This window comes from Anguilla rostrata, chromosome 14, assembly GCF_018555375.3.
Source record: "Anguilla rostrata isolate EN2019 chromosome 14, ASM1855537v3, whole genome shotgun sequence".
In the NCBI taxonomy this organism is placed as follows: Eukaryota; Metazoa; Chordata; class Actinopteri; order Anguilliformes; family Anguillidae; genus Anguilla; species Anguilla rostrata.
This window is the reverse complement of record NC_057946.1, coordinates 12,471,649-12,496,783: the sequence shown is the minus strand read 5'-3', so window position 1 is coordinate 12,496,783 and position 25,135 is coordinate 12,471,649. Positions and strand designations below refer to the sequence as shown.

General features: G+C 40.2%; 1 long non-coding RNA gene across 1 annotated transcript; it reads left to right on the top strand.

Moving 5' to 3' along the window:
- The first annotated feature begins 21,398 nt into the window (after positions 1–21,398).
- Positions 21,399–22,632, top strand: LOC135239434 (uncharacterized). Its single transcript, XR_010325372.1, has 2 exons — positions 21,399–21,685; positions 21,838–22,632. It is a non-coding gene; the product is annotated as an uncharacterized LOC135239434 (long non-coding RNA).
- The last annotated feature ends 2,503 nt before the right edge of the window (positions 22,633–25,135 follow it).

The window sequence follows — 25,135 nt, the reverse complement described above, 5'->3', positions numbered from 1 at the left end:
CAGAATCGGCTATGCAGGCTACGTTTCAGTCCACAACCTCTACTAGGAGCAAAAGCAACAAATGACAACAGCGAGAAAGTAAAAATGGGGGGAGGATGGGTCTAATCCATAGGCTTCAGTTCTAAAATAGGCAGTACTATGTATAGGTATCTATTTACAGCTCTGATTAGAATTAAAATGATATGAGAGCCTGAACCAATTTCTTCTTCTGTAAAAACGGTTTTGGCATGTCATGGATATCCCATGTCCGCTCTTCATCATCGTTCCCATAGCTCCACTGTAGACGATTCATTTGCATAGTGAACCGCAGACTCATCCTGTTTTTGTCCAGTTCTGTGTCTCCCCTCTGTAGCATAGTATTTGTTCATTATCATTCAATTATTAGCGTTGTCCTTAGTTTCCGAGCCATCCTCTGCATAATCAGCATGGTCATTTTACACACGTTGTGGGTTGGGAGGATTGATGTGGGTTCCCTAATCCATATGTGATTAGACACCGGGTGGTGTGCTCTAGAGCAGGGGTACTCAAATCTGGCCCTCTGGGGCAGTAGTGCTGCTGGTTTTCATTCCTCCCCTCTGATCAGGCACCGATTTAAACCTGATGCACCAGGTGAGTGTAATCTCAGGCCAGTCGGTGACATCGTTGGACTGTAATATCAGGCAAAAGAGAACCAGTAGTACTGCTGACCTTGAGAGCCGGGTTTGCTCTAGTGCACTGCAACAGGCAGTTCAGATGTCAACTGTGGCCTGCCGTAGATGAACGGATCCTTTTATCATTGGTACAAAAATGTATATCCATCAGCAGATTCACGCTCCACATACCACTCTCAAGTGGCACAATAAGTAATAGTTGGATAAGGCATCCACGTTGTACACATGTAAATAAAAGCTTACTCCTCCATACGTTTTATATTAAAAGCATATGGAATTTTCTTTTTCTCCTCTAAAAAAGAATCTGTCCTCCAGTAATTGAATTCCCCTACTCTAAAGATTAATCAAAAAATACATTATTTATTCAACACATTTTGACACATTGTAATACATCTTAAAAGGTCAGATCATTTCAAGCACTTCAGCCAAATTTACCATAAAGGACCTTTAATGAAGGACACTGGGCACTGCAAAAGTTAGGACAGAGAAGTGAAGGTTCTCTCAGTTCATCCTTTGAAAAGCTGGACCAAGCTAATCCAAGAGATGCTCTAAACAGGAACGTGCCTTCCTTTGCCCAAATCTGAGAGCGTGCCTCATATTCATTGAGTCTCTCTGAGACCTGGAGTGCTGGTTTGCGTTCAGGTTTCCCCTGCCCATGCCATGACCTCATCCACTGCGATTTCAAAGGACAAACTGATTCTAGATCAGCCCTCCTGCCTTTTGAGGTGCTTTTTGAACAGAGGCCCAGGGTAAGTATGAGTAAAGGCTGTTTGCATGGAATCTTCACAGTCACACACTGACTTTTCTGTCATCTGGAGAGCTCATTCTGATCTCTGAACCCCACAATATTGGCCCATCCACACACTCGTTAAGAGCATACCTGCTGGGGTCAGAGCTACTCGAATGCCACCATAGGAACCTTTCTGGGAGCTTGATGGATGTTCAGAATCGGCTTCACACAGGTGTAATAGCGGTACAAACGGTGTTGTGTGCTTGCCGGTGGTCTGACGTGGGTCGTCGGGGCGTTAACGAGTTTGGCTGCAGAACGTGCCTGGAATGGAGACGGGCGGGGCTATTCCAGATCAGGAGCCTCACTGGACGTGTTCTTCTCATTTCAGAGTGGAGTGTACAATTTTGTCTACTATCCAGGTCATGTGAGGGACTGCAGAGCTGCCAGGCAGGAATAGAGATCTGCAGAGCGAACAGCAGCGCGAGGCTCTCTGCCTCCTGTTACCTCCTGCTTCTGATGCCACTGGACACAGTGGAGGAACGCTTGTTGACCAAAAATCAGCCCACAGACTCATGCTCTTTTACCAGGCAATATGCAAACCAGCTAACAATGCCCTTGAAAACCTAAGATGAAAACCTCTCTCTCTCTCCCTCTCCTTCTCCCTCCCTCCCCCCCCTACATATAAGCTCTTTCTATTACTGACCTCCTTGGTGCTGAAGAAATGTTAAAGATATAGAGGTACCTATCATCCTTCCCTGATATCCGATGGAATTGCTGATTGGAATTAACACACACACAGTATACATTCATAAAAGAGCGTCTCTGGTTTGAAATGGTTGTGTTACAAAAAATATTGGAAATGTAGCAGTAAGCCAAGCCTTAAGCCAGTTTTGTATGCATAACTGCAACAACAACAAAAAAATCTCAGCTTCCTATAGTAAGAACCAGTCACCTAATCGAGTCACTTTTTTTACTTGATAAATGAGCAGTTTGTAACATTTGTAATGATCACTCTATTGAGTTCAAAAGTAGCAGTGCATATCAGACACCTCTCTCTCAGCTAAGCAGAATGGTGATTTATTATTTTAACATGTTATATTGATGCATTTATCATGTGCATACATGCATATATACTGTGATTTTTGAACAATCATTCAAGCCGAAGTCTTCCTGTTTTTTTTTTTTTTTTTTACTTTTTTGCCATTTGCATTCTCAATTGGAGGCATAAAAATTATGTCTACTGAGAATATATGTCAAACCTAACTATCCAAAAGTGTAATCAGTGTTGAGTAGATTACTTTGATAATGTAATCAGATATTGATTTCAAATTATGATTTAAAATACAATTAGTAACATAATCTGTTGGATTACTGAAAAGGTGTAATCTACAATAATTACTTTTGGATTATTTCCTGTTTTATTCACCAATTAATTAATGGGTTAGCAAAATACATTAGCTAATGTTTCTAACAAGACTTTTCTTTGAATGTGTAGCTATATTCACTTCACTCCTCATTCTCCTTTGTATGTGTACATTTGTTGGGTGTGATTGCATGTGTGTGGTGTTAGTGTGTGTGTGTGTGTGCGTACATTCTATGTTGAAGTAATCCAAATGTAATTGTAATCTTTAGAAAAGTAACTGCAATCAGATTATTCATACTTTAAACAGCATCTGGGTCTGATTACAGTTATTGCATTTTTGTAATCCAGATTACATGTAATCTCTTTCTACCCAATAATTCAACTCCTGTGTGTAATGCAACTCCTTTAAAGTATACCCAAGCCAGTTAATTATGCTTCTCAATGGCTGTACTGAATGTTTGCAACCGATTTATTCTAATGACTTGTATATGGTTACTAAATTCTAGTCTACTAAAATACATTAATAAACTGGGGGCATTAATAGATACAAAGAATATACTGAAATGTTTTATTGTTACAGTAACTGTTCTAATAGAAGCTCGCTTTCCCATGAAGGGTATACAATCTGAAGACAAATTCTTTAAATTAACATTTTTTCTTTTTTCTTTTCCTTCACATTTTTGAAAACAATTTTGCAGTAACTCAACAGTCTACAGAAAAGTCTACCTTCTTTAAAAATGATGCATGTTTAATCTTTATGATGATGACATTTATAGTATGTCACTTGTATACAGTAGATGAATTATGTAGCATGTCAGTGCCTGGCATGTTTGACTTTTTATATCACCCTTTAGAATCTGATAATACTTTTTGATGTCAGGCTGAATCTTATAATTTTCTAAGGAAATTCATATGACCTTTACTTCAGCATCGTGTCTGTTTTTTAACGGAACAACTGAGAGCACAGTTGGTGTTTAGATGGAGCTTGTCTTAAGAATGTAATGTACAGCTGAAGCAGGTCCACGTTTATTGTGGTAGGATCAAAATTTTCTTCTCAGAATGACAAAAACACAGAAACCAATGACTGTTTACCGTATGCTTACCATATGTTTGCACTGTATAGATAACAAGGAATTTCATTAAAACATTTTTTACAATATTTGTATTAGCTGTGTGATGTTACAATTTGTAATACTGAATTTGTATATCTTAAGTGATTTTTTCCCCCCATCGTTCACTGTTCTTTGAAAAGTCTGTTATTATATCTACGTCTTCCAGGGTTGGTTTGCTGGATAACCATTATGACATGACTGAAGCTGATACAACTATAATTGTCATCACAAAACCAGGTGTGCAGACAACATGCCAGCTTTGCAGGTATCATCAGAAACAGCTGGATGAAAGCACGTTTCCCCATTTACAGATGTGCACCATAACAGTTACAAGCTTATTGCATCACACCAGACGACACCACGAGAACAAAAGGCCATAACAAGGTGTGCAGTGGAGCAGTACGTGTAATATTATGGATTGTTTTTACTTTGTACTCTCATAATTGCAATGCATTATTGCTGTAAATAAATTGTATAAACAAATTAACATGTCTAATACTTGCAGCAACAGCACTATCCAGTGACTAGTAAGGAGAAGACAGTGACCAGGCCTGTAAAATGCAGCACATAAGATGGCATTGGGCATAACTACCAAAATTATATTTCAAAGTGAACAGCCAGTATGGGCCAGATTAACCTATGTAACAGATACTAGAAGTCATGCCCCGAATGACAGTTGTGAAAAATGCTATTGCTGTTATGATTTTAGAGGGAATTAGAAGGGGAAAATATGCGTGTTCATGGTTTTGACAGAATTTTCAATCAGGACATTTCGTCATTTAGATGCATATCATTTCTTTTATTTTTTATTTTTTTTAAATACAGAAAAAGTTACATATACTGTATGTCACTTCAGGCACTTTTGTCTGATCTGAATTGATATTGGAGCATTTTAAAGGGTATTATTCCTGTAATGGTGTGAAAATTCCTCCATGACACATTTTCGTCTTGACAGGTAAAGTACAGTAATAAGCTATGGGAGGTTGAGTGCACACCGGTAGGTCCCATCCTTGTAAATGTATTTATAAGCGGGCAATCGGACACCGTGGGGCTCGGAGGTAATGGCGCTTGTTTGGTGTGTGTGATGTGTGTGAGATGTGTGTACCTCAGGCTGTGAGCCCCTGGCCCTTTGCTGTCAGGTCTCCCAGCAGGATGAGCACAGCTGCAGGGTTTTAATGGCGCTTCTCCACAGTAATCACCGCTAACGTCCGTGCCCAAACACCCCTGTGTCTCGTACGCCCCGTCTTTCAGGTAAAAGATGGGGCATAGGTAAGCGCGCGGAACGCTGCTCCTGACTCCATTATGGCACTGAGGCGTTGAGGAGGCAGGCAGACCCAACAGCGTCTTCCCTGCCGGCTGTCTCCTGACCTGACGGCCAATGGCGGGGAGGAGGGGGCGTGGTGAATTCATCCATCTTGCAGAGTGACGCTCGTGCTCTTCTTCTAGGCACCCCACACCACAGGTAATATTCAGACCTGAATGGTTTTTTCAAACAGGGTCATTGTGTTCAAAGCAGATAAAGACCATAAGAAGAGTTAAGACTAGTTTAAAAATGGTTAGTTTAAGGGTTAGTGGTAAGGTCATGTATATTTATGTGTTCTTAGGATAATGATCACATTAACATATGCTGTACACACACTGGCCAGGGTGATTGAGGTCTAGAGTACAAAATGGGTATTGTTACATACAAGCATGCATGCATGTATACATACATACATTCATACATACATACATACATACATGTATTTTATGTGTACAATATCTTTGTCATTCTTGTTACAATATCTGTCACACTGTGTGGAATTTTTCCCTTCATATTTGTGCCTTTAATTGCTCCTCATCTTGTCAGATTTTTGTGTGCTTGACAAATGACAAATAATCAATTTAAGAACCACTGTTACAAATCAGATCCACAGAAGTGTAACTCTTTTCAGACAAAAGCAGTCCAAAACACACACGCAGTACTTTGATCACACATCTTTTTGCTGATGCCTGTAATCCCACTTCTTATAATATGGTTTCCTTGTGTGACTACCTTGTGGTGGCAGCTCTTCGGGAGCTCGATCGGAGGTTGCATGTTTAAATCCAGATCGGGACATTGCTGTATGTAGTATGGTTTGAACACAGTTCTCATTTATTGAATCGCTTCAATAAATATTGCATATACAAAAATGATCAAGCTGCACAAACAATAGAAAATATATACAGACGTGTACTTATGTGCGCACAGCTGTAAAGAAGCGGATCTCTCGACCATTCCCTTGGAACCTTGTGTTAATCCTTGTGTCATATTTTCATTACTACGTCTTTCATCGCTAAGTCTGACATAATAGCGTGGAAGCAAAATTGAGCTTTACTGTAAATTGATATTAAGGTTATTTATTTGTAAATTGTAAACTACAAATAACTGAGTGATTTACATTGAAAATAATATAGTTGTTCAAATGATAACTGCTCGAACAAAGATGCCTGCCCCCCCCACCCCCCGACGCACACACACACACACACACACAGACACACAAACACCCAACCCCTTAAACCCCTACCCACCCCCCATTTCTTTATGCACTCATTTGCATAAACATGAGTAATTTATGAATAATAAATGGTCTTTGCATTCAGGGGGAATTATTCATTTGCATATCACCGTCGCATTACAGATTTTTTTTTTCCAGTGAGCTGTGCTATCGCCAAGCTCTTAAAACCTGTAGAAATCAAGGACGACATTTAAATAGGTAAGTGTTTATTTTTCTCTTTCTGTCTCTCTGCTGCTGTCTCTCTCTCTCTATCTCTCTCTCTCTCACACACACACACACTTGCTCTCTCTGCACAGCAAGTATTTCAGTTGCCACAATTGTCATTTTTATTGAGCTTCACAGATGTGGTTTCAGATATGGCTGTATTTTTTTCCTGGGATACAGCTTGCAGTATTTTGATATGGTATTACATATGCCAGTATTTAAAATACCCATTGCGTTTGTGACCCCATTTTATGCAATTTGCATAAACATGCAGCACTGCTGAATTATTGATGAGTGCTCCATATATGCGCGCAAGTGTGTGTGCCCGTGTGTGCCCAGCTACGTCTACGTGTGTGTGTGTGTGTTTAATGTAGCTTACTGGCTTAGTCGACCGAACGTTTTACATTTGAAGTTTGTTCTGAATAATGAGCCACTACACCTTTAAACTAAAGTCATTTCTGCATTTGAAGCAGTAGACATGAATCGCATTAACCTGGAAGGGGGCAGCATGTTCATTCACTTCTTTTTCCTTAAAGATTCCTTTAATGCCGAATGGTGTGTGTCTGGTACTCCTGCGTTTAGTCATTGTGTGTGTGGGGGGTGGGGGGTGGGGGGGGTTCATGGTCAAATTGTGTTTTATTTGAAAGATACTGTACGTGAATGTTGGCAGACTGTGGCTTTGATGACAGAATGATTTCCTTATATGCACTGTTCTTCACTCGCTCTTTGCATTATGTATCCATCTTGCTGTTGCAGTATTCCTGCCTCAGCACTGCCTCTGGTCCAGCCTTCTGCATTCATTTAAAAGGTGCACACATAGCACCGGATTGGGAATATGCACGATTGAATATGCACAAACATTTTGAACATGTATAATACTGCTTCTACTACTACTATCATTTCTATTACTATCACGATTACTGTTACTATGACTACTACTAGTACTATTACTACTACTAATAATAATAATAATAATAGTAATAATACTTTTGGTATATAGATATGACAAAGGCTTGCTCTTGCATGCAGAAGGTATTTATAAATCATTCTCAGCCCTTCTTGTCTCCTCCTCCCTTTTTCCATTTAAACTCCCCCTTTGGTTCAATATTTGTCTTTGAACATAATTCACATTCCTGTGCAGTTATGTATTATTATTATTATTATTATTATTATTATTTGTATTATTATTATTATTATTATTATTAGTTTGACTGATAAACAAAATATAGATAAATAACCTTGCACACTACAAGCCTGAACACACAAGCTCATATTCACAGCATCCCGTCTTATAAGCTACAGTGTGGATGCATGGACTTGTCAATCACACATTTGCCCTCCTTAAAGGTTGGCTTTTGTAGAACTAATGTAGAAGCCAGGGGAACATTCAAGCCAATAATAGGATTAGCAGATAACCTCATTTATCCATTTGTTTGTATTTAATTCATAACACATTTCTGCTCGTGTAATGTTAATATTTGTGCCTTGTCTTTCTGCCCATCCAACTGCCAGGTTGAGTATCCTTGTGTGATATATATGTCGAAAATGTATTTTTTTAAGATGGGGGGGGGGGTGGGGTGGGCGGGGTGGGGGTGATGGGTGGACAGACAGACAGACAAGTCTCGGGTTCTTGTGTTTTTCATGGGCATTGCTGCTTGGTATATTCCCTGGTAAACCTGCACATCTGTGACATAAAACAGTTCTTTTTGGTCAGTAAGCCCGCTGTGTTCGGTACCATCAAATGCAGGAGGGAGAGGGGCACGGACGAGTAGCATGTCGCACTGAAGGAATGCTGCTGGCTTGGTGGTGTGGAGCTCTGCCCGTGGGACAATGCAGTCTGGCACCCTCGGTCTGCTGTCGAGCTGTATTCCAGCATTTGATCTGCGATCACGTGCAGCCTGGATATGATGACAGATCGATGCATCATGATGTGATATTACAGAGACGGTGAAATAAACTGGAATTGGATCATGATCTCTGACCATAATATGATAATTCCTCTTATTTATTTAGAGTGGGACATTGCAGTTCATCAGTTCTCTTCCCACAGTTCTGCTGGAATTTGTGTCGCGTGTATTTTAAGGCACAGATATTGCGCATTATATTCACACATAAGATTAAGGACAAGACTTTGGAAAAATGTGAGACACCAAAACTCTATATAACTAAATAGAACTATGTTTAGGTTTTGCCTAATGTATTTTCATTGGTGGTTTACACAAATTATGTTTACTAGATGTTAATTTACATTAAAAAGTATATGTGCACATAGCATATTCAAAATATTTGTTTGCATTTAAGATTATTTGTTCTTTACAAATATTTCAGTGGTATGAAGAATCCTGGAAACATTTCTCATGAAGTGAGCCTAATTCATCAAATAACATTATCCATGAAAAATTCAAAGATATTAAATTGAAATGTATATTTGTTGAAATAAATCTGTAGTATTTCTAGTCGTGCAAAGATCCCCTTTCGTGTTTATGGATCCTTTGTTAAACCCGTAGTGTTTGCTCTTTTCTAATTCATTGACGCAGTTAACGTGCGTCTACAGTTCCAATTTCCCTTCATAGCATGGTTCTGTTGTCCAATTACAGAGCTCGTTGCTGGTTGCCCTGGAAACCGATGCAGTCTGTGATAATGTTGATTGGCCTTTCAAGGACAAATGTTGCCTGTGAGTGGGCTCAGGAGGTCCTCTATAATTTCCAGTGTACCAGTGGTGCCAGTCAGATGATTATTACTGTATTTTTTTGCTTCTGGAGAGTAGCTAAACCCAGTTAGCAAACTGTGCAAATAAGGCGAACATTAACCTTCGAATGGTGTTGTGCCTTTGTTGGCAAATTAGACATTTACAGCACATGGTACTTCTACAGCTTTGTGAATCAGGTCATGTGCTTTGTGTAAGAGGGGTATAACTAGTGTGTGTGTGTGTGTGTGTGTGCGTGTGTGTATGTGGAGGGAAAGGTGGTGTCATGAGTTGGAGGCGTTAAGCTTGTGTTGCATTGGGAAAAGAATATGAAGTGCAGAAGGAGCCATGCCATCTCTGCATCCCAGACATATTGGCTTCAACAATGGGGGTTGGGGGAGTAGAGGGGGTGTGGGGGCATGCCTTGATAAAGCAGGACCGGATGTGTCTGAGCTGAGGCGGTGAAGAGCCATTGGACGGCCCTCAGCCCCCTCCCCACGCCTTGTCTGTCCACTAAACAGCTATCAGCTCCCTTTTAATTGATCTTTGTGTCTGTACCCAGCCTTCTGAGCCCTGCTCATTTGCATGAGCAGAAGACTCCAGCTGTAGGGACCAGTTCAGTGTCTGCAGGAGGGGGGGGGGGGGGGGGGCACAGACCTACATTGTGTGATGTGCATACTAAGTGCAGGAGAAAAGCTCTCTTCCAAAAGCAGTCAGGATGCAGGGAGGGAGGGGTGGGGACCAAGGGTCATAATTGCGTATGTAGAATCATAAAACACATGGCTTGATTACTTTCTTTTATTATAAATGATGTACCTTTAGTCTGCATTTTTTTCTTGTAAGAAGAGCATCCAGTGGAACACTTTCTTCTTATTTGAGTCATGTAGCTCAATTTGATAATGGCATTCAAAATGCGTATGTGAACATCATCAATTAAAGCTATTAATCATCCATGATTCAATATTAAACCCTATGAGAGATAGAGAAGGAGGGGAGAGAGAGAGAGAGAGAGAGAGAGAGAGAGAGAGATATGAAACTATTTGCGTGAGACTTCAGTCCTTCACTGTAGAAAGCCTCCACAAAGTTTTCCGAATTACCATTTGCATCACGGTGCCCTGTCAACACCTTCCTGAAAAGTCCTGCCACATGAAGGAGGTAGCTGTATGTACCCTTGTGGGGGAGTAAAGAATAACACATCTGTGAGTGTGGAGGTATTGCACTAACCTCATGTGAGAATGTGACAGATAGTACAGCTGAGCAGTCTGTCTCCATGCTTGGCTTTTGCTGTTGGATGTTTAAACAGGAATAACAGCCTGCACTGTAGCTGGACCCATTGGCAATTGCTGTCACATCTTTAGAGGAAGCTCCAGATAAGATAACTCAATTGCAGCTGATAATCTGCCATAGCCAAAATTCAGGGTTCGGGCAATAAACCATGGCCTTTCTATAGTCTTTCTTCTTCATTATGTATTCTCCATTGGTCAGCCTTATAGTTTAACAATAAAGAATACAAAGCCTGTGTGACACACCCCTTTGTCCTGTCAATAGCTCACCTGAAGCATCATAACAAAGCAAACTTTCAAAATGGTGGAAGACGGTGCAAATGTAGCTCAGATTAATTTGGGTGACGTTGCCAGTGGAGGTGTTTTAAGAGAGTTGTTTACCGATTACTTTACTGGTGATGTTCAAAACAACAGTGATAATTCCTAAAAAATCGATTGTAGCAAGAGTGACAGTGATATCACTCCTATCTCATCATTTTGGCCTACACCTATGTTATCAGACAGTTGAACTGTTCTATTAGACCTACAGTCCTGTGCATAAGTCCAAGACCACCCTTCTATTTACAGTACCTTCCTGTTAAAACCGCCATTAAGTGCAAGTTACTTATTTTTCGGTGTCAGAAAATTTAACACAGAATTGCTAAAAAAACCCACAACTATATACGATATCAAATCTTTCAGTATTAAGTGTGTCCATCCTTTGCCTTTATTACAGCTTCCATTATTTTCTGGGACTTGCTTGGAGTTTTTTAAAGAAATCGTGTTGCATTATTATTCCATGCTTCTTGTAAACACTTCCAAGTTCAGTTTTACAGGTTGTTCATATTTTCTTCTTCTCTCAATCCTGATAATCCCAAACACGTTCAATGATGTCGAGGTCTGCACCCTGGGGTGGCCAGTCCTTTGTTCTGAGAACACCAGCAGCTTGATCTTAGCAGTGTTCCTTGGGTCATTGTCTTTCTGTAGAATGGATTTGCTTCCAATATTTTTTTTTTGTATTTATCAGCATTCATGATGCCTTCAATCAAAACCAAATCAGCAACTCCAGATGTTGCTGTATAGCCCCAAACTTACACTGATCCTCCACCATTTTTGACTTTTGGTTGCAGACATGGTTCTGAGTCTTTCATTGCTTTGGTGGTGTACATATTGCCTTCTCTTACTTACAAAAATCTTTAGTTAGACTCATCGGCCCATAATTCCTTACTCCACATCCATTCAGGCATCTTGTTTCAGTGTACTAGTGCAAATGTTCTTCTCTTTTGTTTATTTCCTTCCTTCAGTAGTGGCTTTTTGACAGCTACATATCCTTGCAGGCCCACAGCAGTGAGTCTCACAATGGAAAGATTGATAGAAACACCTGTGGATTTCTTGAAACAAGAGTTGAGCTTGATTTCTTTCCCCCAATCTCTCAAAGATAACTGTTTTTTCTCTCTCTTATTTTCCTGTGACTTGAATTATCTTATATTTAATCTCATCAGAAATATCTCCTTTAGCCATTTTAGATGTACATGGCAAACAAATCTGCAAGGCAGCTAAAGTATGTTGGCTAGTTGTTTGTTTGAATGTTACTTTTGAAGTAAAAAGTTCTAACATTGACACTTGGTAACAGCGTTTTTGGGAGCACAGAGCTGCAACATGTTTGTTGATCGGAAAGATGGAAGACTTAAATTGGTAGTAGGGTGCACAAAAGAAAGAGTAGGCAAATACTGACAGATTTGATGTTATATGTGGGGGTGGAGGCTTTTTGTAATTTTATTTTAATAGAATTTTTGTTTTTTGCATTATTGTCTGAAACTGCAAAAAAATAATTTGCACAGCATGGCTGATTTGAATAAACGAAAGGGTTGTCTCTGAATTTTGCACAGTACTGTATATGGCCAGTTGATGAGCTGTCATTTTTTATTTCAAAAGGCACAGATGTCTTAGTGATATGCTTTTGTATGTGGGACTACTGATTTCAGTCTGTTCTGCTTTCTATGTCTACACATACATCATTGAAATTAATTGCTTCTGAACATCACAGGCAGCCCCATCTAATCAAACATAGGCCTAAGGCTTTTCTAGCATGAAATGCCACTCAGTGATTTGTTTTGAAATGGTCATGTTACGTAGTATAGATACTGCTACTCATGATAGCTAATGTCACATTTGATATTTTACATGTATATCACATATTGCACATTCCAACCATATGCACCAGATAGTTTAATGAATCTAAAATATGGTCATGGGAATGATCCATTTCAAATTCCTCACCTCCGCTAACTTTGTGAACGAGTAAAGCGACAGCAGCCGCGAGTTCAAACGCATAATTTAACAAGGAAGAAAAACCAACGTGTTCATTTCCATCTGCTGTGCAAAGCAATGTTAAGAAAGAAAGCAAAACGAAAAACAAAGACGGAAAACAGCCCCACCCCCCACCACCTACCCTCCCCTCCAAAAATGGTACCCACGTTCCGTTGCTTAGCTAATGATGCCGTGTGATCTGAAGACTCGGCTCAAGCTCACGCGGTCTGTGCGGAACAAAGACGCACCAGGAAAATAGAGAGCAGAAAAAAAAATGCCGCTTGGTGGAAAAGATTAGAAGAAGCGAACGGGCAGCGCTCTGCGGCTGGGAAAAGCTGACGAGGGTAACTACGGAGGATCACAGAGGAGCCACCGCAACGGCTGCGGGAGAGGAGGCCCAGGATTCATCTCTGACATCCCCATCGTTAGGACGTGTGTTAATCGCGCAAATCACACCGGCACCAGCCTGCAGGTTGACTGTGAGCGCTGTCAGTCTGTCATTATTTATTAACTTTATGCATATTTGCATATGAGAAGCCCGTAGGTGGAAACCTTTGCTCTGCACACTGTTTATATATATATATATATATATATATATATATATACCTAAATGTACATATTTGTATAGCCAACTTGATTCCCCACAAAGTTAGTATTGATTGTGTATTGATTTTAAAAAGGATAGATCTTTATCAAATGATAAAATTTTGCTTTCAGACATTTGATCTATCAGATCGGATGAACGAAATAGAACTGTGCAATACAAATAATTCAAGTTAGCATTCTTTCCCATTGTTCTCTTTCCGTAAATACAGCTATATAATTTATGTGACATGTATTATCCACGAGCCCTATATGGGACAAATGCATATTTCTAAATACATTAAACTACAATAATCGCCAGGTAAAATTTGAAAACACTGCTGCGTATCCCTCAGAATGTTAAAAATATGTTCCCCATGAATGGAGAATATTGATAAAAATATTTTCTCTTTTTAAATTGTCAGTCATTTAATTCTGAAGATTTTTACAACTCTCTAAATCAGGCAGCAGGGACATTATTGGGTATGATAAGAGGATTCTAATTGTATAGCAGTTGCAGTCCATTTTATCAGTTCAATAAATAGAGTATAAATATCCTATGTAAGTCCTTCAGACTGAAAACTCTAAAGAGCTTCAATGAATTCAGACGGGACCTCTTCTGTTTTCTGATTGCCATCTTCTCTCTGTTCACATCCCTTGTGATGTTGGGGTTTCCTGCTGGCCACATCCACAGATGCACAATTATAGCGACCCACATCTATTCAGTATGCTACAGTCTCCTATTTATAAGACAATTTCAGTCTTGTCAGTTAATTTTATGAACATTACTTCATGGAGCAATGCTATGCTATCTATGTGTTTGAACTCTATACAAGTATATGAAGGCAAATATACTTGACAAAATATTTTACTGATTATGTGATCACGTTCCAACACGCGCGCACACACACGCACGCACACACACACACAGTGATAATTAAATGCCTTAGGTGACCACTTCCTCAGCTGGAAAATTGGAACTCTGCAAACACGTTCCCAAGGAGACAATGTGAGGCTATGTGGCAGCAACACCTGCCAGTGTTTTTTCCAAGTTAAAGAAAAGAGTTTAAATATTTTTTTAACGTCATTGATCATTCAGGCTTTACAATGTGCTTAATTGTACCACAAGAAAGGCATGGGAGGGGTGACCCGTATTTGAAGTAGTCTACATACTAGTTTTAGGCGACTGCTGGCTGTGGGTTTTATGCAAACCTGCATTCATCCTTTCTGAAATCATTCTGAAGTCATGTCACATGTACGGTTACATCAGCCTCATTACTTCCCCATTACAGCCATGCTATGATGAAGACATAACGTGTGTGTGCTTGTGTGTGTGTGTGTGTGTGTTGTGCAGTGCCAGTGTTGTTCACAGTCTCTTTACGGTCTAAGAATTCACTGTTATGAATGCACATATGGTACCCTTGTATTTTAACTCACTCTAATATCATAAAGGAAATTAAGCCAGCTTAATTTCAATTTTCAGGAACAGGAAATGGAATTTGGACTTCACTCATGGGCAATAGCAAGGTTCCAAAATTCTTCACGGAGGACACTTTAATTCACTGGCGACATTTCCAGGGAGCATGGGTGCAATTCCAGACCAGAGTTTAATAAGAAATTAAGTGTTGACGAGGATTTCTGTTCATTTAGCTTGATATCACAAGCAGCGTAAATATAGTGTGCATCATGACATGCATAAATGTGGCAGGCAAAAATAATTTTGGAATAAAAGAGTGACACACGTACAGAACTTTACATCAATGAAGGACCCTGTTTGTGTACTAACTTGCAGCCCTTTTCAGTAATTCAGTGAGACATTGTTTATTTAAAAAAGTTATTGCCACCTTTCCTAGGCTATTTCTCAGAAAATCAAAAGCAGCGCAGTGATAACTATGTCTTCCTTTTTTTTTAAACGTGTTTCGTAATAGACCATGTGCCTCATCGCCAGTAGATGTCACCACAGTACTTTTGAACAGAGGGATGTTTTGTTTTTGAAATGTGCTTTTGAAACAAGCCTCATTAACATTAAAGTGAAGGCTCACTGTTTGTTACTGCATTTGAAAACAAGACCAAAGTGTGTTTTTTGTGTAGCTAGTGATTTATTCTTCATAGAAGCCCAAAGAAAATCATTCACTGATTAACCAGTGATTTCCTCAAACAGGCTATACAACAGCCTTCAGATATATGGATTTTTCAAAGATTTTAAAATGTGGGAACATAACAACATAGTTAAAAAGCAAATCATAGATAATTTTGCATAGAGAAGGGGTAGTGGTGGGGGGGGGGGGGGGGGGTTAATGTTCATAGCACAATGTATACAAAATTTGAAAAAATCTAATAACGGAGGACCAATTTTTATTAAGACAACCGGTACACAATCACATTGTCTGAACAAGATACCATCATATAAAAATAATTATAGTTATTTAAACAATAGCCATACTGTTCTGAACAGTTGCTAATTTAACGGTTACAGCAGCGATGTCTGGGGCCCTTTGAATGAAAGAAAGAAATGTATTGACTCAGAGTATGATAAAATAATACAGACTGGATAAATGTCCTCTTTACAAATCTTTTAGTACTTTTATAGAGCTTTGAGAGGATAATACAGTGTCTGCATTTTTAGCATGGAAAAGTCTTCTTCACACAGCACTTAATGTGTGGACTCCAGACCAGAAGGCTTCTCACGCACACAGTGCTTTGCAGAAAAGTTGCATCTCCTTCCCTTATTGCCCTCATGGGATTTCCCACGGACATTTTTTTCTCAGGTTAGCCGCGGAACTGTAATGCTTGGGAAGGTAGATTTAATTGTCTTACAACCACCCCTGTGAAGAACAATGGAGATTACAAGCACCCATTGATTATACCATAGGCCTGCATAAATGACCCTTATCCCTATATTGCTTATTCATTTTTCCTTTTCTTTCTGGTTGAAAGAGACCAAATGGGCCCCAGCAGGTTAGAGTAAAGAGAGCTGAAAGGCTTCCCTCCTGGCTGGCCTTTCACGCGCTGACAAAGCCCCCACTCTCCTCTCTGTTCCCTTTTCCCTCCTCACGTTAAAAACCTGATTAAATCTTTTCCTCCGCAGTTTTGCGAGAGGGTGCAAAACTAAAACTAACAAAAGCGCCAGATCTAAAGGACGGGTCCTTTCAAGAGTGGACTCCGAACGCTGAGAGGGGCTCTGTTGTGCACGCCTACAAGCATGTGTGCGTGTGCGTGTGTGTGTGTGTGTGTGTGTGTGTGTGTGTGTGTGTGTGTGTGTGTGTGTGTGTGTGTGTGTGTATGTGCATGTGTGTGTGTGTGTGTGTGTTCATATGCGTGTGTGTGTGTGCATGCCTGTGAGTGTGTATGTGTGTGTGTGTGCATGTTCATATGCATAATTTAAGGGGCTTAATTTGAGCAAAGTTACTCATAACTACACGTGAGTGTGTGTGTGTGTGTGTGCATGCGTGTGAGTGTGTATATGTGTGTGTGTTCATATGTATAATTTAAGGGGCATAATTTGAGCAAAGTTACTCATAACTACACGTGAGTGTGTGTGTGTGTGTACATGCGTGTGAGTGTGTATATGTGTGTGTGTTCATATGCATAATTTAAGGGGCATAATGTGAGCAAAGTTACTCATAACTACGCGTGAGTGTGTGCGTGTGTGTGTGTGCATGCGTGTGAGTGTGTATATGTGTGTGTGTGTGTTCATATGCATAATTTAAGGGCCATAATTTAAGCAAAGTTACTCATAACTACACGTGTGTGTGCGTGTGTGCGTGCATGTGAGCGTGTATGTGCGTGTGTGTGTGTGTGTGTTCATATGCATAATTTAAGGGGCATAATTTAAGCAAATTTGTGTGGTACACATGTATGTGTGTGTGTGTGCATATGTGTGTGAGTGTAAGAGAGAGAGAGAGAGAGAGAGAGAGAGAGAGAGAGAGAGATGTATATGTATTGTGCTTGGCCACTGAATGATTGAAAAAAATGCAGGAACCTGACTTAATTTCAGGCTTCATTAGTGGAATGATGTTGATTTTTCCCATGGAGGATTAATTGGCCACATTGATTTAAATGTCAGTTAATTTAAATCAAAAAAGATTCAGGCAGTGGACAGTGTTCTACCCATTCGAAAGAAATATGCTGACTGAAAACTGTTTTCTTTTAAATCTGTCTGCATTTTTTAATTATTAAATAAAGATTAAATTTGTACGATCACACTTGACATGAAATAAAAGTGATATATCAGTTTAATTAACACCATATTTTGAGGTGATGGGCAAAATTATCCATACAAATGGGACTATTCAAAAATAAACTTATAAATAAATTTAAAAGTGTAAAACAACTATTATAAATTTCTCAGAAGGTGAAACAGGAAATAGCAATGGTTGGCACAATTTTTATAGTGAATTGAAAAAGAGATGCAGCTGAAAAATGTATGTGTATAAACATTAAAACTACACACATATTTTCTAAATGCAGTGTATATATTAAAATTGGTAGATTAGCTCATGTCATGTAATGTAAAATGTATATCATTTTATATTGGTTAATGCTTACTTTTTAAGCCATGCAGTTTATGCATATCAATGTATATTAGCAGGTGACATGAAGTGACATATCCTTAAGTACATGTCATATATGCTCATATTTTATCTCATAATTATGATTATCACATTATGATTAGGACACTTTAGGCATTATACAAACATTTATAGCTTTAGAGGCACTCAGCACAAAAAATTGTTGAAAACTACATTATCATTTATATGGGTCATTCATTTATTTTTATGTTTATGTGTTTGTATACATATATGTTGCACCAACACTGCTAACATTGTCAAAAATAGCATAAGCTAATTTACCATCTGACCGAAATTAAATAGATTGACTGGCTCTTGAAAGCTAGCTTTACAATTATCCTAAATAGAAGACACATTCCTGATGTTATTGGGCTGTGTTTATGACTCAGTTTCATAAAAACAAAACCGTGCATGTCATAATTGGTATTAGTTGGATATTTGCTTTGCTGTCTGTCTTTTTCAAATAATGCATTCAAATTTCTGTTGGCAAAAAACCGATTAAGCAAGGGTTATCATTTTTCATTCATGTTTTATATGGGTGTTACCTCCAATAAATGTAACCGTTAGCTTTGTTCTTAAGCCACTTTCAATGATGATACCAAACTCAAATTTACAGCTAACAATTTACAAGTTTACAGTCAACTTCTTAAAATCCAAGTTCCAATACACTTATTTATTGAGTAGCCCTTTGCCTGTGTCTATTGAATGTTGTCATGTTGTACTTTGGTGTATTCTGTGGTAAAACAGTATTTTTACAGAGCCACACAAACATGACACAGGTTTCTAGACTAATACAATATGATGAACAATAGTTTACATTTAAAGACAAGGAAAATTCTGAGTATGTGCATTGTGCTTTGCTTAAAGGAATGCCTAAATATTTTACCTAGTGTAATGTATTAACTTTAAAGAAGGGAACACCCATTTCACTATGAAACCAACAGAGGGCAGTATCCAGTGGCAAGCGCTCTAGTCATAAGACTAAGGCATTCCAGAAAGAAAGCATTAAGTAATGAGTACAATATGGCATATTGTGCAGTTCTCATTTAAACAAAAACAAAAAAAAACCATGTAGGTCTACTTATAATTTTGTCATGTTTTTATTACACACATTATATTTATTTTTGGAGAATGCCTTAAATGAAATAGGGTTCATAAATATGGTTCATTCTCTGTATTTTACATTGTAATCATTCAAATTGTTTTTGAATATATTTTTGTATTTTTCTTCAAATGTATTATCTTTGATCATTTTATGTGTCATGGCCTCTGGAGAACAGCAGTATTGATGAAGGCTGATTTTACCTGTCATTGTGTTTGTTCTGGCAGTGGTCTAAGATGTTCTATTCTCCATGACATTTGCATTGCAATTGTGTTTCACAAACAAAGTAGTAACCGGGATTATTTGTAATAAAAAATATGTTTGGTTTGTTTTTTAAATTGTATCACAAGTATCACTAACCAAATATTTCTCAAATAGGCTATTTCATGTATTGTGATCGGTGAATGTTTCAGGGAGAACAGCGTACACTCCCTACTGTAATCCCTTTCAATAGTGAAAATAATTGTATTGAGATAAGAGTTTAGGCGGCATTCAGTTTCATGGACAGCAAATTGTACTCTGAACAGAGAAATATAAAGATATCTCTGATGCTCACTCATAAGAGCATGTTTGGCGGTTACTAAAACATGTTTTAAAAGACATAAAAACAAGCAATAAAAATACTTGCTTGTATTCAGAGAACAAAGCGCTGTAGCACGTACATTTGCTCAGCTGAAAGAGCTTTTACCCTCAGATCTATGCCTCCTTGAAGGTAGATACCAAAGAATCCTAAAGAATTTAACTCAGAAAAAAAGCTTTATTTTATTTACAGCATGATCACATACAACTGAATCCATAATACACAGGGTTGTGAGGGGGAAATGTGCCCATACTGTATGCATTTCATGCTTTTACCCAATTCTGTTGTTTTGGATTTTTCTGGAAAATGGAGCACAGGGGGAAAGAAAGGAAACACACACACAAAAAAAAAGAATGCTGAAGCACTGAACGAACACAGGAAAGAAAAGAACGCTGGGAGGAAGTGAAAGGCGGAGAGAAAGAGCCTTCTCCAGCTGACAGCCCCGCGTGGCTGGGGAGTGCCCGCGGGCATCGCCGAGGCACGTTTAAGGAAATGATATCATCATTACAGGATGGCATGGCGGGTACGTGCGGCGCGGTGCCACCCTGGGTACCTGCAGGGAAAGAAACAGCGAACCTCTTTACCGTCTCGCCCTGCGCCATGGGGAGGTTGCGCTCTTTGGCTATGTCTTTTTGTTTGATGAATAATTATATATCTTTCCCCATTGCTGAAAGTAATATTAATTGAATAAGTAACAATAGCCTTGGTGTGGTTAAGTGGCAGCATAGTCTTGTATATGGCCCTGGCTTAATATTGCCAGAATCATCCTGTGGTGAAAAAAGGGTGCTTTTTGTGAAACTGTGTTTTTAAATTTTGCTTTCAGCATTTTAAAAGTAATTCCTTTTATTTTCCCATAAAGCACATGAATTAGTTATGATTGAAAGGGGTGATTCATAATCCAACAATAAATCCCTCACAGTTGATCAAACTTGGATTCAATTAAATACATCCATTACTTTGCCATTGTGGGGGAACATTTTTAGCTTTATATTGCTCTGTACTTCTTTAATATTATGATTTGCAAATATTATGATTATTATTATTATTATTATTATTATTATTATTATTATTACCTATTTTTAAATAGATCAATTTAAATGTAAAATAAGTTTTAATAATCCATCAACCACTATCACCTGCTGCCTAGGACAAACAATGAAATCAAAAACTATTTTTACAAAATGCAATATGTCCAAGAGAAACCCCAGGCCTCTTATGGTAAGCAATGCACATTCAAGCATCCTTGTGGCTCAGGGTCTAGGATTATGCATCTTTTGTCAGGGAGTGTTCGCATGTCTGAGAGTGCATGTGCCTATCCCTTTCTTTTTTTATTCATTACTTTTTATTTAGGTTTACCTGAGGTCTCTTGCAAATGAAAATACAGTATCACTGGGTTTTAAAAAAAAAAATGATTATGCAATGTGGACAATAGCGCTTAAGGTGGTGGTTTTGCATGCCTAAATATAAATCATTTGATTGCTTTTCTGTGTGTAGTATTTGCTTCATTGATGCTTTGCTTCTGCTCAGTTAGAGTAGTTAGATGAAATTGAACTTGTGCGCCTAATCACAAAATGGTAATGTGCATTGCTGGCCAGCGGTATTGGCTAATAAGCACTCCAGTTCAGCTGCATATCCAGGCAGGTACGGATGGGAGCACTAGGTTTGACTGTAGACAGCTGCATTCCTTGCATAAGCATGTCTGTCCATTCAGATCCCTGTAAAACTGAGCCGTATTAGCGCTGTGGATAGTGAGAGAATGCCCACATACCTGGCCTTTGCCAGTGTGGCTGATTATGGCTTCCGGTTGGCTTTGTGTGTTACGTCCCCTGCCTCTGCTGGTCTGGGTAGTGCAGGTGGAGGTGATTACCTAACTGCTTAATTGCTTGATTGCCTCCACCTGCCTGTGGCCCAATATAAGCCTGGCAGGGAGGCAGGGAGAGATTTTCTTTGGGGTCTTCTGTGTAGAGATTCTTTCTTTGAGGTCTTCTTTGGAGCGGTGTGTGGTTTGTTTGTGGTTTTTGCAGGGATCTTTCTGTTTGGTGAACTTTGTGGGTTTTTGTTTGTTGTAGTTTGCGTTTTAGTTTATGGCTTCTATAAATATATATTTTTTAAATTTTAAATCAGTTTCTGGATTTTTTTTTTTTTGAGGTACGTTGGCCTTCTTTGTTGCGGCCCTTCGAGCCGGCCGTAACACGGTGGCAGGGGAGCGTAGGTGTTCGCTGAGCAGAGGCGAGAAACAAAGCGCTCGGTCAGGTACGGGCGGCGGGGAGACGCCGCGAGGATGGGAGCCCAGGGGCGTCAACCTCTTCGCTCCGAAATTACATCCTCGCAGACCCAGGGGCCACCGGTCTGTTTTTTAGGGCACCCATAGACCCTCCAAAAGAGCACCCTTTGGCCACCTTCCTTGGATGCAGCCTTTATGAAGCATAACAGCACTCTAAATTAAAAGGACTGTTGACTTTAAAGAGGGCTAACCCAATTTGAGTAACATGATTTCCTACCCTTTGGCAGAACTACAGGAAAATTATGCAGCTCAAAATGGCTTCCAGCCAAGTTTCTGGCAGCCGCCTCCCTCGTCAGTTGTTAACTGCTTTGGATTTTGGCAACACTTTGGTAAAGCTTTAGCGTTCTCATAATCTAAAACGCATTTAAGGTCACTGATGGCTTTCATCTTCTAAAATTAGCAGTCAGGGAGCCATTGTCAAGTGAACTTTTTTTTTTTTGGTAATTACAACTCAGAAATGTCACTTTCCCAAATGTCTATAGACCCGAGTCTAAAATTCACTTAAAATAAATGTTTGAATTAGGATCTGGAAAAAATTTGTGCTTGCTGATATGTATAAATTTGGCGACAGTCCACTCAATGTCCCTTGCCATTTCTGTCCACGGTAGCCCATCAGTAATTATTTCCATTAAACTGTTTTAATCTGAGCCACTCCTCAACATGATTCAAGTCTATTCCTTTAGTCACTTATTGGAAGCTAAAGCAAGCCCACTTTATGAAGGATGCTATTTTAATACCATTCTCACATCTGTGTAAATTCAGACATTTCACTGGAGAATACAGAAACTGCAGGTAAGCCTAGAGGCAGAAGTCTACGGAGCGCTGAATGCCATTAACACACCTCATTCAGGGATTCACTTTGGAAGTGTATTCAAGTCTGTAAATGGTGCCTGGGCATTATAAGACATTTGCATAAATCTGAAGCCTGTGAATGAACAATCGTATGCTCTTTTTTTTCCCCATATGTGTTGAGCACATTGATCAGTGTTTGTTTTATCTGCAGCTGAGGAACATTTCAGGATGTAATGCCTGCATAATTTTCTCCCGCATCAGATTAAAAATGTAAACCCCAAATGGTTACCCTTCAGAGTTTATTTTGCTGAAAACGTGTCAGGGAACACAAGGCTGAAGAAACGAAAGCCGACACGAATAAAGACAGGAAGGAACTGAAACGTAGAATCAATATGCCTGTTTAAGCCTCTGAGTGACTGACTCAAACAAGTTGTTACCATTGCTGTTGGATTGTCTGTCATCCATTAGTACAGTCTCTCACTGGGTTTAAAAAAAAATTCTACTTTTTCCCCCCAACATGTTTTAATATTCTCCACAAATTTGACAATTCTGTATAATAGTTTTTTTGCTGTGTCATGTAAAAGCAATGGGGGGGGGGGGGATATGTACACCAGTGTGTGCTCTGAGAGGCACACAGCCAGCCACAGCTGCTTTTCCATCTGCATTCGAGCAGCTGAGCTGAGCAGCTACAGCTCTGGGGGACCCCACAGCTGGCACAGGCAGACTGCAGGTGTGTGGTGAGCCAGAGGAGGTGCTCTTGAGCGATGGGGCGAGGGGTATTTTGCGTTCTCCTTTCACCTTGGGCGACTCTACGCCCAGCTGGAACTGTCTGGATTTAGAACTACAGTGCAACAACTACATACTTCTTTAGTTGTGGTTGTAGCTAGTTGTACTCGTAGTAGCAGTAGCAGTCCTGTGATCCCGTGCTGGCCTTCCTCTCTCATGAGTCCCGCTGCGTCTCTAATCTGGAAGGGGGACCCCAGCTTGAGGCCTCCCCTGGCTTTGTGCCTGTCCTGTTGGAGAAGGGATTACACAGGAAGGGAAGAACACCCTGTCCAAACATGAAGCTGACCCACGGCCTGACGGTCTGCTGGTCCAGGTGGGGCTGTGGCTGGGCACCAGTAGGAGCTTTAGACCATGGTGTCCCCCCTAATTCAGCTTCACTGATATCCGGTGAGCCAGCGCGGTGCTTGGCTTTCAGGAACCTGCCAGGCTCCTGGTGTACAGCACAAACATACCGAAGATCACCTGTCACTCACTTTTCAGATCAAACCAAAGTTTAAAGAGGCCCCACCACCACCGGCACCTTCTCCAATCTCCTCATGAAAATGGCCAATGACCCACCCCACTCCACTCTAAGCACGAGTCAGCCTAGTGCTCTTTTCTCTTCCCAGACAGACCATTTACTCTGACTTAGGTCCAGTCCTTTACTATATGGCATAATGTGTTTTACCCACCAAGCTCTGCATTAAAAAAGGTCTGCACCATTGGGCTGTTTCCCACCAATCCATCCAGTTTTCCCCTTGAATAACAGTGTTCGACCTCCAGAGTATGGTGTGCGCATGCATGGCTGCCATACCTCAGAACCAATAAAAGCCCAGCCCAGTCTCAGATGCACTGTCAATGCAGATGTCTGTCAGTAACTGGTTACAAAACCAGTGTTTTTTAAAAAATATAAACAGGAGTCGTTAAGTTTTCCGAGAGCAGACTTTGAAGGTTAGAACTGACCAACAGGTTGCTCGAGAATATTTTTGCTGCACTATACTGCTGACTAAGCAGCTAGAGATTATATATGTGTACAATAGGTACCGATGAGACACGTGCAGTGAGAGAGCGGGAGCGAGCGGCTGGTGCACAGGTGGAGCGAAACGTCCAGACAGGCGCTGTCTGCCAGCCTCGCAGCCGGGCGGGTGGAGCGCTCCCCAATCCACTCCGGCTAATCTGCCCCCTAATAAGTTCACAGCAGACCCATATTCTTCTGGGCCCTTCTGCGGAGGGACTGTTGGCCCATGCTATTTACACTAGCCCGCTGCTTTCTCAGGTACACCCCTAAGGCCAGCGTCTTTGTGAAGGGGGATCGACTTACCCCGGACGCTGAATGGGATGAATTGATTAGCCCGGACCGTATAATTGCTGGCAAATCCCTCGGAATCATTTCCCATCCATTTGGAAAGCACAAAGCTCCCCCACCCTCCCTTTCGCTGTATGGCACCGGGCCGGTCCCTCTCATTCCTGCTCACTGCGAAATAATCCCTTTTTCTAGGCCACCCCACGCTGCTGGGCTGGATTGTGATGAAAGCGAGCCGCGGGTGGGCGTGTCCTCAGCTCAAACTCGGGCGCACCTGCAGGGAGGCGGCCCCTGACGCCTAC